Source organism: Phragmites australis, chromosome 16 (assembly GCF_958298935.1).
Source record: "Phragmites australis chromosome 16, lpPhrAust1.1, whole genome shotgun sequence".
Lineage (NCBI taxonomy): Eukaryota > Viridiplantae > Streptophyta > Magnoliopsida > Poales > Poaceae > Phragmites > Phragmites australis.
The window spans coordinates 20078324-20097292 of NC_084936.1; positions in this window are offsets into that span (position 1 = coordinate 20078324).

The window sequence follows — 18969 nt, forward strand, 5'->3', positions numbered from 1 at the left end:
AAGACAGGATTCTCTTTTTTCCTTTCACGAATCCCTTCGAAAGAAATCTGTTGGAGATGAGAGAAAATAAAGAGAATGAGAACAGAGAAATGAATCAAAAAAGAAACGAAATAAAGAGAATATAATTAGGGATGGTCTAACAAAAGAGAAGACGGTAAGCTGGCCTCCAGCACAACAGTGGTCTATCCTATCCAGATTCCAGTCCGCAAGTGCAGAAAAAGGTCACCTACATGGTGGCAACTTTTTGCTAAAAAAAGGCACACACGCTTCAGCTTACAATAATTTAGCCATCGTAGTTAATTGGCTGATGAGATCCTTGCTTGCTCACAACACTTCTCCTCATGCTCTCCAGATCCCAACCTTTCCTTCAGGCTCAAATTACTGCCATGCTGTTCTGTCTCTCATGTGCCCCCTACCAATTCCCTCTTGGGAGGGCAGTCCATGAGGCGATTGGCACTTGGGTAGGATCCGTGTCCTCGTATGGGACAAATCGAGGCCAACCAAAGATGAGAAGGTTCCTGTATAACTGGTGCTCTGTTAGGTTTGCAGCAGCCATGCACACTAGCATTATCAGAGTTTGTTCAGAAACATTCAGAAAAGTGTTTGATAGCTAGATTAACATACCGGATGCATGGACTATTCTGTGCATGGCGGCCGGTTGTGGCGTGGCCGGCTAACATGTCCGATGACTCATGGAAAAAAAATTTGTGGTGGTGGTGGGGGGGGGGGGACCGGTAAGACCGAAAATTTCGGTCTAAAATTCTTCAAAAGTTTGGACATAAAATAACTAAAATCAATTAATTTAATCAAAATTTATTCAAATTTGAATAATTTCAGCCGGTTTTGACCCGTAACACCAATACCGGAGGTGACTGATAGGATAAAAAATCGGCGAAATTCGATCAAAATTTTTTTCCATGGTGCCTTTGACTAAATGACCGTGGACTCATGGTTGATGGTTGGGTTGGAAGTCAGTGTAAACCATCCGTGCATGGCCGGCAGCGAGGCTGCAATTCTTGTTGAGGATTTTTCTTCTGTTGTGTGAAAGGTGATCTTGCCCAGCTGAATTTCGCCGATTTTCGGTGGTGGATGTAGAGGAGCCAAGTAGGAGAGATTCATTGACCTCTCTCAATCTTCTTCTCTCTGCCACTCCTCTTCTCTCTCATTTTTTCTTTCTCTTTCTCATCCATAGTAAAAAAATTGTTGAGGGGCTTCGTTGACTAGGAAGCGGTAGGGGATCCGCTCCTGCTTGCCTCCTAAGTGTGTGTGAGCGTGATGTTGTCTGCTCATGCTTGCGTGATGGGACATAGACTTGTGCTCCAGGATTGTCACATTGCTGAATGTGTTTTGCCATTTACGTTTTGGATAAATTATCAAAATTGGTTGTACACTTTTCTGAAATTTCATAGAAAAATATCAGCCACTCCAGAGTTTCATAGCAAAAATCTCACAGGCAGCTTGTGTTTTCATCTCCAAAGTTTGTGAAGGAGTAATTTAGTAAGGGCTCAATGATTGTATGGCTATCCCATGATCGACTGCAACTGGAGTCCTGTCACTTTCACTAAATTTGCGGTAAGTTTCAATTATTCGCCCTCTCTTTTTAAAAACGGGTTTCATCTCCTATCGTGTTAAGGCCTGATTGTTCTGTGGCCATGTCGCTTTAGGGCTCGTTATCGTCTTGAGCCAATGCATGGATGGCTTCCCATTAATCTCTGCAATATCTATCTATCGAATAATCAAAGGGAATCTTACAATTGAACCCGTCAACTGCAACAACTAACACATATTCCGGAGATTTGTGTCAAGTACGTAGTCACGAGGAGACATTGATAGAATGATAGGCCAAAGGAATTCTTGTTCCATTCCATTTTGCATCCCTTTCAAGTATATAGTAGATATGCACAAGCAAGGGAAGGGAAAGAAAAGAAGTAGAAAAGAACCCGGCATCACACTACTAACCACAAGGCACACCTACTAGTTTGATTGCTAACATCTTATCTTCTTTTTTCTATGTGACAAATATCCTTCATCCAAAGATATACTCCTGTTTCTCTACGCTTTTGCATTCCTCTCTCTTGCATATGAATTATAGTAGGTGAAATCTCTGAATCTCTCTTGGTCATAATATCTCCGAATCATCATCATTCTTGTCAATTTCTTCTCGCAAATGCAATAAATTATCACTATACCAGTCACATTATATTTACTTACGGCACATCACGAACAAATGAAAAAGAAGAAGTCATCCTGGAAAACGACCTACATTTAAAGAGTTGAAAGGGACTTAAACGACTAATTTTTTGAAACAAGGTACTAATAGTTTAAGTTGAATTTTGATTTAACAATAAGGATCTCCATGTAAAAGTACAATAATACTCTAGCAGCACTTTTCACTCTCTACTTTACTTAAAAATCGCAGCGGTAATTAAACTAGATTAAAAAAAAATGATAGAGTTTTGCGCATGACACACCGTTGTATTTTTTAAATGAACAGGCAAGAGAACTATTTATTATATTAAAAAGAAGTTAAGTTTAGATGTACAATATCTCTACTACTTAAAAAATATATAATAATTTTCGCACGAGGCAGAACGTCTTGCCTCCAATCCTGCAGACTATTTCTAAACTTCGCAAAAATTATCTAACTCATACCACTCAATCTCTACTACTCCGCTCGCACGTGTTCCGCTCCTGGAAATCTTACTCCCACGTTTCGCCTCTGGTTCACACGCCCAACGCACTGTGCATCATGCACGTCAGTCGTCTCTCACAGTGATTGATCTTGGTTACGGCAGGATTGATGGGCGCCGGCATTGCCCAAAACGAGCAAGGGCCGCACATGGAAACCCTCGACAAAAACGGCCCGATTTGATCTGATTTGGCTGCGTGGAGGAAACACATGCGGCACGCAGCCGACGAATTTTGACTCCTACACTGTGGCCTGCTTCCGCTTGGGAGCACGCCAAGGGACATGACTGGACAGTGATACACTAATCTATTTGGTTCTGTTCGATGCACGCGATGCAAACCGTAACACTTTTTAAAGTTTTTCTTCTTCTTTTTTCTGCGATAGATTCCTTTCAAGTGTTTCGAGAGAGAAGATTTGTTTGATTTGATTAGAGGTACTGACGTCCGTTTTTTTTTTCTCCTTTGGAAATCCTTCAGTCCTCTGCAAATAACTTCGGTTCTCCATCTGGGAAATTCTTGCGATGGAATAATCCAATAATTTTGTTCCACATGCACTTTGGAAGGTATATATGGTGCCATCCAATGCCATTGCTTCACAACTATGCTGTCTTGGAAGTTAATTTAAACAATTGATAAAAGGCACAGCACATATACAATTGGAGCAAAATTCACATACTAATTTTCATGGCATCCTCTCAGTTTTCGAGGAAGCCATCGCCACTGAGGCTTGTGAAGGCAAGTTCACGCACTTATAGGAGAAGATAAAGATACAAAGAACTCAAATAGCATCTGCTTATTACGTTCTCGATTCCTTTCGGTCTTATTATTATGGTCGCCAATTGTTTTGTGTACACTTTCTTTGTTGTTTGATTCTTGTTGTGTTTTACGTTGCCAATCTGCAATTTAAGTTCTAGACTCGCCACTGTAAGTGATCAAACATGTGACGTATTAAATAGTGTTATGGTTTGTTAGGGTTTTAACGGAAGTACCATAAAAATTGATAAGCTAAGCATGAGATATTTTTTTAACGAGCACTACTACGAAATGTATCATAAATAATAGCTCATCAGTGTTGATTTGACAAATACCGTTACTGATACATTATCAGTGCTAGTTCATACCAAACTAGTATTATTAGTGCATCACTGTCAGTTTTTAATAATCATCACTGTCGGTTTATAACAAAAATCGGCAGTGATAGTCTTAATAATTATCAATGTTAGTTTATAACACAAACCGACAATAATAATATCATTGCCAGTTTTTATTACGAACCGGAAGTGAATCGGAGGGTTAAACCCAAAATTTGCCTTCAAATTGTTTTTTCTGTACACAGCTCACATCCGGTCTGCTTTACAGCGAAATTATCTAAGTCCCACCATAGTCGAGCAGCCTTGATCGGATCCCCTCCCCTCATTTCACTCCTCTCTCTCTCTCTCTCAACCACCTCACCCTGCCACCCCTCCTCTCTAGGCATTGCCGTCGCCCCTCCTCTCCAGGAGCGGTGGATCCATGTGTTAGTGTGACGGCGAAGGGCAAAGGGCAAAGGCCGATGGCGGCGCGCTTACATGGGGAAGCCGCTGGCTTTGATGGGCAAGGAAGGAAAGGGGCCGAATGAGCATGTCTGAGCTACCTCGTGGACAGCGAGCTCGTCGGTTGTGCCCCGCCCCTCTTCCTCTGCAGATACGGTGTGGTGGTAGATCCACGGGTGGGGTGGCTTCATCGTGCTCATGGGATCCATGGAGGGCTCATCCTCAACCATGGCGAGTTCCATGTCGCGGTCGTCCTCCATGACGAGGAGTGGAGGGGAGCGGGAAGCTGTGGAGGGTGCTCGGTGGTGACTTGGTCAGAGCGGCGACATCGTGTTGTTTTTGCCTTTTGTTTTTTTTTTGTTCAAGATTATTTTGTATCAGCGACAAGTCAAGATTATTCTATTATTTGAGTTTGATGTTGATTCTGATATTGATTATGAGATGTTCCATTGATTCTGAGTGTTGATTATGAGATTCCGACATCGACTGCTGGAAGATGAGGTGGAGGCATCTGCGATGGTGGCAAGGGCGTTGGCTCTTGCTTGACCGGCTCGATATCGAGTTAGCTCGTTTTATTTTTTCTCTCCTCAGAACACCTATCACTGTCGGTTCTAGACTCGGTAGTCATAGGTACCAATTTCCACTGGCGAGGAAGGACTGTTGGTTTCAAAACCGGCACTGACGAGGTTTTGAAACTAGCAGTGATCACACTTTTTATGGTAGTAGAGGTTCGGCAAACTTTCCTATATCCTTAGTGTATAACTACGAGCGCTCCTTCCTAACTATTTTTATTGATCTGCGGTTACAATGGTGATGCCTTATATTTAAAGACCTAGAATTAGGAGTCCGATTACAATTTTATTCCTACTCTCACATAATTACAATTTAAGTTTATCTGTAACCGACAATATACACATATTCGACACATATACTAACATGATTATTAGCCCCATTTGGTGGCTACGAATTTGGGAAAAAAAAGGCTAGTGCAGGACAAAAAGAACATTTGTTGGCCAATCAGCCTTAATTGAGAACGCCAATGGAATTAGGGTGTTTTTGTACCAAACGAAGCAAGCCAGCAAAGCAAGAGCACTTCGAGTACATTAACATTAGAGCACCTCTTTTTCTAGAGCAATTATGGCTAATCATCATCTGGGTGCCGTTCAAAATACTTACAGATTTCTACCTAAGTTTGGTCAAACCGAAAAAGGAGCCTAGATTATGGATGATGGTGATGACCATGATCACGATCATTATGTGCACTAAGCAACAATTTGTCTTTCCAGCAGTGGTGGACCCAGGGGAAGTAGGGGATTTTCTTCTTCTTTTTCCTCCTCCTGTCTTTCATCTATCTTCCTCTCATTCTTCTCTTGCAAAAAAATTAAGAGAGAGCTCCCATGCATGCCGTGGAGGTAGAGGGCTTGAGCCCACGTAGCCCCATGTAGATCTGCCCCTGCTTTCACGTCGTCATGCGTTGGGGACTTTTTATCATATAATATCACTAATGGCATGCTTGCTTATATTGGCTCCATGGTGGTGACATTATGAACCGCCAGCCTCTCTGGACTTGTCGCCAATGGATTGGACGGCTCGGATCGTCCCATCAATTCCATCCGTCCGTCCACTCACAAGTGAAAGGGCTCTCTCATGTGGGCCCTGTTGTTGACCGCGGTCGTGGCACCATGGTAGTAAGAAGGTTCAGGTTTGTCCGAAATTGTACATCATGACTGCACAGACACTGATCTAGGATAAATTTAATTTACTGATTTGCTCCTCCTGGACTCGTGTTCCTGGGGCAATGCTATTCCACGCGTGCTGGAAAGCGTTCCAGTAACTTTTCTGACATTCTCTCCGACTTTTCATTTCTAGAAAATTTTCCCTCTCATAACTTTTTTATTTTGGAATTTTTTTTAAGACAACTTGTTAGAATAAGTTATTTGGATAAGGTTTTCGAACAAGCTAACGAGAAATTTTTTGAGAAAAAGGTAATGAGAAAAGTTTGCTAAAAAAATTCAAGAAAAAAATTTCAATTTTTTTTCAAAAATGGAAAAGAGGGCCGTCAGTGGGGAGCGTGAGACGCGCGTCGCGCTGAATCAGTCTTTTCACCTGTTCGTGTGCGCCTGTACGGTTGGTACAAGGTATATATATATATATGTTAGAGAGGTGTTTGTTAGGGAGACAATTATCCCCAACGCCTCAATACTTTTTATGGATCGATTCATTATCTATATATTGATCAATGAAGAACCTTTTTAAAAAAAACTATGAGAAGAAAAGATTAATTGTAATATGTTATTGGAAAACCCTTTAAAACCTCAATTGGAAAAATCTTAGGAGAAAATGATATGACATATATATTTATATTGATATTGGCTTATTAAAAATTTTATATGAGAAAATTAGAGAATAAAACTGAAAGTTGTTTGAGCTCAACACACAAATTGTGTTCATGTACTAAGAATTTATACACATTACAAGAGCAGTAGTGCTGCCCAACGGATTGCGCTATGCCTCAGGAGCTCGTGCGTAGAGTAGACCAAGTTGACCGTACGATGAGCGCTGAAGATAGGCAGTGCGAGGAGTCCACGCGTTCTGTTATCGGATGAGGTCATCAGCTAGTGCAGATCGGGTCTGACGGAGAGAGCATGTACCTGTATCCGTTAACAACCCCCCCCCCCCCCAAGTTGAAGCAATGCCATTGCTAACGCAAGACTAGATCGAAATTCTTCGAAGGAGGAGCTCGATAGGCCTTTAGTCATGACATCCGCAAATTGTCGTGATCATGGTTCGAAAATTCGACGGTTACCCAAAAAAATCGTGATAACCGGTCTCTCGGTTTCAGAAATTGAACGGTAACTGAATTTGAATTCAAAAAATTCAAAAAATCAAAAAAAATCAAAAAACAAAATCTTAAAAATAATTATACACAATTCTAAGAACTCATGTGAATTTTTTTTTCAAAAATAATGTCGTTTGCATCATATTCTATAGGGAGGAAGTTTGAAAAAAAATGAAAAAGTTGAAGCGTGCGGCTCAGTTATTAACTCATGTTAAAAAAAAGTTTAACATGAAAACATATATTTTTCTTGTGTAGAATGTATCTTAAGAGGATCTTTAAAATTAATTTTACTTTATTTAGAGTTTTATTAATTTCTCTGTAATTTTTACAAAGTTCACAAGAATAAAGTGAATATGTTAAGAAACATCACTATAATTAACTTTTTCATATCTACTATTATTTTTTCTACATAAATCATAGTATAAATAAACTAATAAAAGTGGTTTTACTAATTTTTGAGGTGTGATGGGTCAGTTATAAATTAATCTAGTCGCAACACATTTACATAATCCTGTATGTTACAATAACTAATTAATGAGTTCATGTATTTTTAAAAGATATAGGATCATGTAAGAAGACTAACAAAATTAGTTACATGATTTTTCGATTAGCAAAGAGTAAACTATGTATTTAATTTGGTTTAACAAATACATTTTCTCACAGAAAATTTTGAACTTTTTTTAGTATAAATACTTTTATCATGTAGATCATGTTACAAGGAAACCAACAAAATTTGTTTCACTTGATTTGAAGCTCAGATGAATTAGCTATTAATTTTACAAGATTGAGATAATTTTTGGGTTTTTTGTTGAACTTCATTTAAAATCGAGGAAACCGAACGGTTACTGACAAAACCGAGTGGTTACCGACAATGTGAAAAATTCAAGAAAATCACTTGATAAATTGCAAAAACCGCTCGGTAACCGGTACAATTCGACCGGTTACCGAGCGGGTAAAATCGCGATTTTTACCCTAAATTTCAAATTTATTCAAATGAATTTTGTCTAATTTTTTTTTTTGAAAACTCGAAGGGTAATCGCGGTAATCACAAATTTTTGGTTACCGTCGGAGCTCGGTAACCGAGCTCCAGTCGGTAACGAAAACCCTGGTCGCGATGCATTAACTTGTAGTACCCAAATGTCGCATAAGGCCACCTTTTCCCAAATCAAATGAATATCCAACTCGATATGTTTTGTGCACCGATGATAAATCGGATTCGATGACATGTACACAGAAGAGATGTTGTTGCAGTAGACGATCATAGTCTTGCACAGCGAGCAGTGAAGTTCCTGCAGGGGTTGCCAAAGCTAGGTACATTCAGCTACAACTTTCTCCTCGGCTTCGACCCAGCCACCACCGGTTTCCCCTCCCGCCTGGGCCATGCCCTGCCTCGGCCCACTCCCGTGCGCCAGCCGAAGACGCCCCCGCCAGCGCCGCTTTCACCTGTGCCACCGCCATGTGGGACCCGTCGGTGAGGTCCATCGTCTCCAAATCAAACTCTGCCGCGCCGCCGAGTCCGAACAGGAGATCGACGCCGCCTTGGAGTCCTGCAGCGCCCCGCGACCCTCCGAGCCGCCTATATATGTGCCCGTCCCCTCCCCGAACACATCTCATCCCAAATCCGCCGAGTCCAGAGCCGAGTTTGCAAGTTTCAAGCCCGCCGCTGCCATTAGCGCTGCCACTCGGCTGCCCTCGCCGCTACGCCGCTCCCGTGCCGTTTAGTCCCAGTCTAGCCACCCCCGAGCTACACCGCTGCCCGCAGGAGCTCTAGCCGTCGTTATCTTCACTGTTTGGTCGCCGGAGCGCCATCCCCGACGAAGATCCGAGCCTTCCGCCGCCCCTTGTCGCCGCCAAAATCCTCCAGTGTCGATCTGCTCTCGGTAAGCCCTCAAACGGGATGCTCTCTCCCTCCTGATGCTATTCCACCGCTCGTCGTCGAAGTTTGAGGCGGGCGACAACCTTTTTCCCCCTACTCCCGCGTGTCGCCGCCTTGCCGAGCTCGGCTCCGCCGAGAACCCCTCCGCCAACAGCCCCCTTTGAGCTCAGCCGTTGGATCTATCCTCATCGGCCCAGATTAGATCTATTCGTACCCCTTCGTTGGCCAGTAGCAGTTCACCACATGTCACCTTTAAACCAGTCAGCATCCCATGCCTCGTCACCCTTTCACGTGTGCGACACCTCAAATGCTCAGCCCATGTGTCTTGCCTAGTCACATCCAGTCAGCTGCCACGCAAAAAAAGGTGTTTTCCAGTATAAAAATAAATCTGATAATTCCTGGAAATTGGTAATTTTGCTATTTAGCCCCTGAACTTTTCTGAAATAACAAAAAGAGCCCTATCTTTTTACAGTTAGGTCCCTAAACTTTTTCATAATTACATTTTGGTCCCTCTATTTTTACAAAAAGGTCCCTGGACTTTCTGATAATTCAATTTAAGTCCTTTTCTTTTTCCAGATTTAGCCCTAGACTTGTTTTAGCCCTAACTTTTCCATCGTAACTCCGATTTAAGCGATTCTTGCGCCGATGGATTCGTTTTTCAGTGCTCTTTCTTTTTAGCCAGTTTTTTTAATCTCGTTGTTCTTTTGTTTTGTGCTCTGTTATTAGTGTATCTTATTTGTTTGTTTGCCGGTAATTGTGCGATTAGCCGATAACGTTCTGGATCAATTTGAAGAACAGCAAGACCAGGAGCAAGAATACACTGAGCAGCAGCAAGGAGAAGGCAAGTGTCCTTGATCATATTGAACCTACATTTTTAAATGTTTTGTTTTACAAAACTGCATGCAATGTTTGTCAATATGATGGGTAGTCACCTATGTTAGGGTTTTTCTCTAGATATTCTTTTATCATCCCTTGGAACCTAGATGGTTTATGGTTAGGAGTCTTTTATAGGTAGATTGCTTAGCCTTGCTTTTGGGATATTGGGAAGTGTCATAATTTTGACTAATGAACATATAAAGTAATGATGGTTAATATGATAATGTTTTAGCAACATGAAACCTTAGGTCTTGAGCATAGGGATGTTGGTGATAGTTGTCATGGTTATGACGTTGGTTTAGTGTTTGCTCAAGTAACCTAAGTAAGGACCAGTTCGTGGAGCGACAACCCAAGAAGTAACGTACCAACCACGAGTCTGATATGGGTAAGGTGTGACATACTGATTAGAGTCTGTCCAATGTGCGTTGGGTCAGCACAAAAGGGGGCTTCTGGGTAGGAGCTTTGCTTGCGTAAAACTTGGCGGTGAAACCTAGTGGGCAGACATGCACTGGATTAGTCTCTAGTTAGTGGAAAGTGTCATATAGTGATTCTTGGCGGCACACCACTGGCGTGTGTTAAGTGTCTTGCAAACACGGCAACATGAAATTCACTGACTCATGGGTAAAGTTGGACAACCTCTGCAGAGTGTAAAACTGTTATAATAGCCGTGGTCACGGATATGAGAGATTTGGATCCTCACATGATTAGATTGTGGTTTGGTTTTGGTTCTAGTACAGGGAGTACTAGATGTTGTGGTTTTGGTCTTAGTACAGGGAGTACTAGACGGTTGTGGTATGTAGGGTGGGGAACCTTGTATGCTAAATGATGGATAGTTGGGTTACATTCATTTAATACGTGTCTAATGCTTTTGAGTCCAAATGTGTTTTCATTACTCGCATTTACGCAAATATTACCTTGTGTCAGCCTATCCTTGATATAAGCCTGCATGTCATTATTTTCCCACACTTGCTGAGTACATGTCTTCCAATTGGTGCCTGTGGAGTTTTGGTCGCCAATGCTTTCGTCCCGCTGCCGTCGTTTAGATGATGTCTTTTTGGTTAAATTTTGAGGTTGCTTAGGTGAAGTCTTTTATTGTAAGAAGTGAACATTTGATTAAATAAAGTATTTCTTTTGTTAAACTTCCTGGGCACACATAAGCCGTACTTGATTTTGGCCGTTAAAACCGAGTGTGATAGGATGGATACCGGTGGCCAAGGACAACGGGAAGTACAGTTGAGTCCAGATCAGTAGAGGGTGGCGTAAGAGAAGTAACAGACTGTCCGTGCCAAACTGCTAAAAGGGGAAGATAGATTCCATGAAACGAACATGCCGTGAGGTAACCACCTTCCTGGTGAGTAAGTTATAGCAGCAATATCCGCGTTGGTCCAAAGGGTATCCAAGGAAGACACATGCAGATGAACGACCATCGAGCTTGTGAGTAGATTGGGCTGTCAGATTTGGATAACACAAGGATACAAACACTCGTAGGTGATCATAGGTAGGAGGCTAGCCCAGAAGAAGGTCAAATGGCGTTTTAGTGCCAGTGGTAGTGCAAGGCTAACGATTTATGAGGTAGCATGCTGTGATATCCGGGATGGTCCAAAGGGTATCCAAGGAAGACACAGGCACCCTCAACCCAAAAGTGGAGGGTGCAGACACAATCATTGAGAGTATGAAGAATTCTCTCAGCCTTGCCATTTTGTTGTGATGTGTACAGGTACCAGAGGCGTAAGGCAGCGCCATTGGAAGATAGCAATGTGCGAACTACCTGATTATCGAACTTGCGGCCATTGTCAGTTTGTAATCCAATGATGGGAAGGTTGAATTGGGCGTGCGTGTAGGCAAAGAAGGAAACAAAATTGGACAAGATTTCTGACTTTTGCCGCAAAGGGAAAATCCATACAAATTGAGTGAAGTCAACAAGAATCACTAAGTAATACTAGAATCCATAAATACTAGGCACGGGCGAAGTCCATACATCTGCATGAGCAAGTTGAAAGGGAAAATAATTGACAGTAGTGGATGCTGAAAATGGCATACGCACATTCTTGCTGATCTGACAAGCATGGCAAAAATGTGGTGCTGCTTTATTACAATTGAAAGAAAACAAATCCCTGATTTGAGTAAGTGTGTTGTGCCCTAGATGGCTAGGACGGAGATGCCAGAGGTTGATGGAGGATGTGGTGGTGTGGAGACCATGAGGGACAGACGATGTAACTGGGTAAAGGTTGCCGCCACTGTCACATCATAGAATTATTGTCTGATTGTGAATGTCATTTATGGAAAAACCATAAGCATCAAATTTCACAGAAGCGAGATTATCCCGGGTAAGAGCACAAACGGAGAGTAAATTCTTGATCAAAGACGGAGATACCAAGAAATAGCGAAGATTAAAGGACTAGAAGACTTGGAAAGAGAGGAGGAGCCAATATGTGTGACAGGAAGTTTGTTCCATTTCTGATAATAATTTGGGATGAAGAAGACGAAGGAAAGAGGGAGTGAAGAATACCTAGGTTTTCCACGAGGTGAGATGATGCGTCAGTGTTCAGGTGCCAATCGGACGATCCCCCAGGTGCAATGGTTGGAACTCCAACTGAGTTCAGAGCATGAAGAAGCGCCGTGTTGTCCCAAGTTGACGACGTTGAGGATGGCATTGGGTTGGACAGTGACGTAGCCATCAATGCTTGATGTGCTGGCGGTAATCCAAGGTGCTGGCCCAACACCCCAGTAGTTGGGGGCGTTAGGCCATGGTACAGGATTGAACAAAGGCCGGACCACGGGCTGAAGGCCAATGTCCATGGCGTAGGTGGTGCAATGGGTGGTTGGCCAGAACCACTGGAACTAGGAGCAGCCTGAGACAAAGAATTAGTGGATTTTGGGAACTGCTTTTTTCTTCGGCATGGACTTGGGCGTGGGGGATCCAAATGACTCACTATCCGATGGAGATGAGGAACCCCATCTGCCAAGCATGCCCTGGGTGGCAAGTTTCTTTCCGGATTGTTCAACATGAAGTTCTTCGAGCAGAAGCGAAGAACGGATAGCAAGTAGGGAGGGCAATGGATATTTTGCTGGTGATGACCGTAATCACATGGTGGAACTTTGGATTAAGACTATGCAGTAGATTAAGCACCTTTTTCTCCTCTCGAATGGGTTGCCCGACGTCACGCAGCGTATCCACCAGCGTCTTCAGCTAGGCACATTACTGAAGTCATCTTGCCTTGATACAGACTACGAAATTCATCCTCAATGTACACGACATGAGTGAATCTATTGTCACAAAATAGGCCTTCAATGGCGTGCTAGACATCGAACACCATTCTCGCGGGCTTCATGACGAGATCGAGAACTCTGCAGTTCTCTAAGTCTTTGTATGCTAATTCCACGCATACATTTCTGAAATATTAAAGTAGGCAATGACTTAGTGAATAAATATACTAGATTTGCACATGACTTCATTTGCAAGATATAATGTGGCAATATGCTCTGTGATATTACACTTTATATAACATGTATGCATTTGAGCAATACAAGCAGCATTATCTTGTTAGATAATTATGGGATATTCTAATGAATATATACCACATGATCCTCGAATATGATTAATCATTCTGTGAAGCAATACACTCATGTGATACTGCTAATAATGTAATAATTTCAGAATGATCAGTGAAAGTAGCAACTAGAGTTGCTTTTGATGACTTCCATCATAAGGTTGTACTACCATGTAGGAAAATAGAACTGATTAGACAATAAACCAGCATCGGTATATCCTACCATGACCATGTCTTGATATTCTGATAAAATAAATCAAGATCCTTTAAACATTGGAGATATCCGAGGATATTCTATAAGCCAATCATATGTCCTTTTGTTGGAGCTATGCTGTGTCTAGCTAATAAGTCACCTGCAAATGCAAAATTGGATATGGTGCAATTTGCAAGATATTCAGTGCTCCAATCATTCCAGGATATGGAACTTCAGGTTCCGATATCACCTCATCATTACCTTTAGGCCTGAATTGATGTTTATCCATCCCAAGGGATCGAACGACCATATATGCTTTAGATGGGATTCCTGATGAAACATGCTCAAGTTATATACTAAAGCAAAACTTGGTTTTTACCAAGCATTTCATCTCAAACTCCATCTTAAGATGATTGTTTGCCTTTTCTATATTATGTGTAGTGAGATGATACAAAATCTAGTGAGGGATTTCTTAATGAACACATATGGACGATCATTATTTGAGTAGCCCTTCAATAGAAGGAACTCACTCAATCAGTTATACCATATCTTGTCTGACTGATTTAAATTATAGAGTGACTTTTTAGTTCTACATAGTACATGTTGTGATTTTGGTTTTGGATTCGGAATTTTAAGCCATTTAGGGACTTTTTCATATAGATATCTGAATCTAGTGATCCATGTGAGTATGCGGTCACTACATAAACTGTATGGATAAATCTATTTATACTGCTAGAATATTAGATATTGAAAATTAATTCCACACATAACTAGAGAGTATGTTATCATCGAAAATCGACGTCGGGTGATCGGGTTTATACATGAACCCTTATGCTATAGGCCTCACTTTGTATCTCGTCACCTCATTATGGAGTCTAGAGATGTCACTTTCTTTGAGAGCATATTTTCTATGAGTGATATACATAACACTTCTAGTCAAACCTCTAATATAATTCCTGAACCTATCACAACACTCGAGTACTCTAAACAACCACTCAAGCTAGTTCCTGAGGAGGATGACAGTGAAGCTCCCAGAATGAGGAAGAGACAAAGGACAATAACATTCTTTGGTGATAATTTATTGTGTACTTTGTGGATGACACTCCCAAGTTGATTTTAGTAGCTTATGCATCTCCAGATGCAGACAACTGGAAGGTGGCTATTCGTAGCAAGATGTATTCCATTCTTGCCAACGGGACTTGGAAAGTCATAGATCGACCTTATGGTTGTTAACATGTAGGTTGTAAGTGAATGTTTAAAAAGAAGCTTAGGCTTGATGGTACTATCGAAAACTATAAGACTCAGCTTGTGGCGAAGGGTTATACCAAAAAATAAGGTGAATATTTCGTCGATACTTACTCACATATCACTAGACTGGCCATGATAAGAGTACTACTCTCTTTGGCTACCTCACATGGTCTTCTCGTTCATGAGATGAACGTGAAGACAACTTTCTTTAATGGAGAGTTGAATGAGGAAATCTATATGGATCAACCTAATGGGTTTGTAATAGAAGGTCAGGAGGATGAGGTATGTAACTTGTTGAAATCTTTGTATGGCCTTAAACAAGCCCCTAAGCAATGGCATGAGAAGTTTCATTGAACGTTAACATCTGTATTATCACTATGGTGGGGTTGAGGGAGTTATTATGTGCCTGTATGTTGATGACATCTTGATTTTTGGAATAAATCTTGATGTGATTATTAAGGTTAAATCATATCTGCATAGAACTTTCGATATGAAAAATCTAGGAGAGGCTGATGTGATCTTAAACATTAAGTTTATTAGAGGTGATAATAGAATTACACTTTCGCAAATCCATTATGTGAAAAAGATCGCTCCAACATCTTATGGCCCTAAATTAATACTTCAAAAGAATAAAAGAATTGTTAGGGATCAATTGAGATACTCCCAGATAACCGGATCACTCATGTACCTAGCTATTGCTACAAGGCCTAACATCTTATTTGTTGTGAGCAAATTGAACCAGTTTCCTTCTATCTCGAGTGATGATCATTGACATGCGCTTGATCGAGTCCTGCTACTTGCTAGGTACTATAAATTTTGGACTTCACTATACTAGGTACCCATCAATATTGGAGGGTTATAGTGATTCAAATTAGATACCAATCAATGCAGTGACCTCATCGGAAGGTCCGGTGCTCTGAAGATGTGTACACCGGAGCATATTTTTCAAAGAGGGTTGCATTGGCTCAGCTAGCTGAGGATAATTCACCGGATGGTCCGGTGATGAAGTGATGTGCACCAGGAATACACCGGAGTAATTTACACAGAGAAGAAGTTGGCTCGGATGGTTAAGATATATTCACCGGAATGTCCAATGATGATGTTGCAGTATACACCAAAGTATACGGTGTTCACAAAGGCTTGAGTGGGGTTCCAACGGCTAGTTTGTGAGAGTGTACTCACCGGATGATTTGGTGTTAGTACCACTGTTCTCACCGGATCATCCGGTGTTAACAGCTTTTTAGAGCCGTTTGGTTAACAGCTAGTGCACGAGTTTGAGGCTATAAATACCCCTCCACTCAGTCATTTGAGTGTGCTGGAGTCCAGAGAAGTTCATATACACCTAAGAAGACATCCAAGCCACCAAAGTGCTTAAAGTGATCATCCAAGGTGATTAAGCACATGATTAGTGAGTGATTAGTGCTTATAGGCCTAGAGAGTGAGGTGCTAGGTGATTGTTGCCTAGAGAGTGGATCAAAGAGTGATCCAACAATTTACCTCTTGGTACGCGGGCACTTTGGAGTCTTGGTGACTCGCCGGCAAGCTTGTTGACCCTCTGACTTGGTGAGGAGCAGCGGTAAGGCGATTATGCGGGGACGCGGAGACCCTTGCCTTTGTGGCTCAAGCTCCGAAGTGATCACGATGGCAAAGAACTATAAGAGAGGCTAGTGGTGAGACATTGCCTTGGTGACTCAAAGGTTATGACCGAGTGCCGACCGGGAGCATATCCTTTCTAGAGCTCTAACGTGGAGTACGGGGTGACATTCATGCCATCGATACTATGAGAAAAAATCCTTATGCCAAGTTTGCTCTATCTACCTTATTTACATTTCTGCATTTACTTACTTGCAATTTACCTTCTTAGATAGGTTACAAGAGCTTTGATCGGTAGAGTAGACACAGTAGATAAACCTGGAGCATATTTATATAGAAATTGATATATGTTTATCATGTATTATTTTTTTGAGCCAAAATAGTTTTAAGTGTCCTAATTCACCCCCTCCCTCTTAGGACGTCACCGATCCCTACAACACCACACAACCCACTCGAGTAAAGATGCAAGACTCTCAAAATCTATATGGCAGGTTGGCTATTGGCTTAATGTGTTCTGTTGGCTTTAATTAGTGAAGATGCTAACCTATAGAGCAACCTACAGGGCATTCTTGAAAGAACACACCGTCGTAGTCTATGAGACTTAGGTGATCTCTAATAAACTCATGAAGAGACCATGGAGTATGACTTATATGCTCCACCCACGGGGTAGCCTACTGGCAGCCAAATATCAGTTATGACTTCAAGTGAAACTTGTTTGCACAAGACTTGCAATTCAAGACTTAGTCCATTGTTCAAGTTGTAAATAAGTGTAGCTTGATGTTTTAGGTGGATGTTCAACTTAACAATCTCCACTGAAACACTGGTATATCAAACAATATTGAGAAAAAAGCAAATCTTCATGGGACTTTGAGATTTGATGGGAGATTGTTAGAATATATGGGCTTAGCCCATTATATTTGTATAATTCCAAATAAATCTCAAAGCCCCAATCATGTGAGGGAGTTATGTATTCTTTAGTCCCACCTTGCCAATGAAAGTGAATGCAGATCAATTTAAAAGAGTTTCTCTCATCCACTCACTTAGCATGTGTGGATGAGAGGACTAGAAGAACACACGTGCACGCTCGCTCGCCTCGCTGGGCCATGACCGAGGTCGAGGTGGAGGGCGGAGGGCGCGGGCGCCACGACACATGTGTGAATGGTCCGCCAAAATCGAGTCCAGTTGCTTGCGCAGGTCCGGTCTCCTTTTGCGGTTTCTTTCTTTTTGCTACATGGGCAAACGGATAAATATATGAAAATCGTGTTGGTTAAGGTCTCCAATCGTGGCAGCGTAACCTTATCTGATCATGGTGCATCTCAATCGTATACTCTCCCTCTCTCTATATATCTGTCATCTGCCACACAAAGGAGAGACGCGAGACACCACACACAATTAGGGTTTTGCCAATTTCTCTCTATTGCGTCATTGCACGTAGTCTACTGCATCCTGTTGCGCCGGTGTACACTGATGAATGGGAGAGCAGGTATTTGGAACCCGTCGCCCTTGGGATCCTGCATCGGGAGAGGGTGAATAAGGTTTTTGGGAAGCGCTTGTCGTGACTGCTCACAATCACCTTCCTCTACATTATCAAGATCTACTTCGACTACTTCATGTTTTTCATCGCCTACTGGATCGACATCACGGTGACCTCTACATCGACTACACCATCTTCATTATCATCTATTGTATTGGGTATCGACACCACGGGGGCGTCTGCATCTCACATCACCATCGGGTACGTGTGTAAATCCTACTCGAGTACCTAGTCGAGTACATCTACTGGTAGAGTACCTAGTCGAATATCTTATCGAGGACATGCTCTAGTCGAGGCGTGTTGAGACTTATTGAATCCTACTCAAGGCTAGTCGAATTTAGTCGGGGCTAGTCGGAACACCTTCATTATTGATTATTTGCATATGTTCTTGTTCTTTTTATATCAGAAATTAAATTAAATTAAATCTAAAAGTGTTATTACTTCCAACAGTTTTCACCCCGCAAAAGCCTTAAAAAAACACACCTAAGGTAGCTTAAGATTTTTAAAAAGCATGTTTGAAAAGCCTCCTATTTATTAGGGCTTATGACTTTTTTTGGATTTAAGCTAAAACCTAAGCCTAAACAAACAAGATCTTAATATACCTAAGAAACACCTACTTATTTAAACCAAGGCCTTTTATTTTTACAAAGATAAACTAAGACCATTTAGAGGTCAATCCATTGTAATGGAGGTGGTGGCCCTAAAAACATCAGTTCAACTCAAGCCTCGCCCAACATGTTTAGTTATATATTTTTCAATGTACAAGTATACGGTTGGTTGCTCGATGCCCCTAAACTTTTTTCCTAAGTTAGGCCTACTTATAAATCTTTTCCTAAAATAAGGTTGGCCTTTTCAAGCATGACCTACATGAGACATATTCCACAGGTCATCCCCAAAGCATGACCCATAAACTCCCCAAAACTTGAGTCATCACCTTTAACTTGGTAGAGGCTTCTCGCCAATAGATGACAAATTACTATATAGAGCCTAGGAAATCAAAGTCTTGTTTGCAGTCGATGTCGGCTATCAAACTGCATTT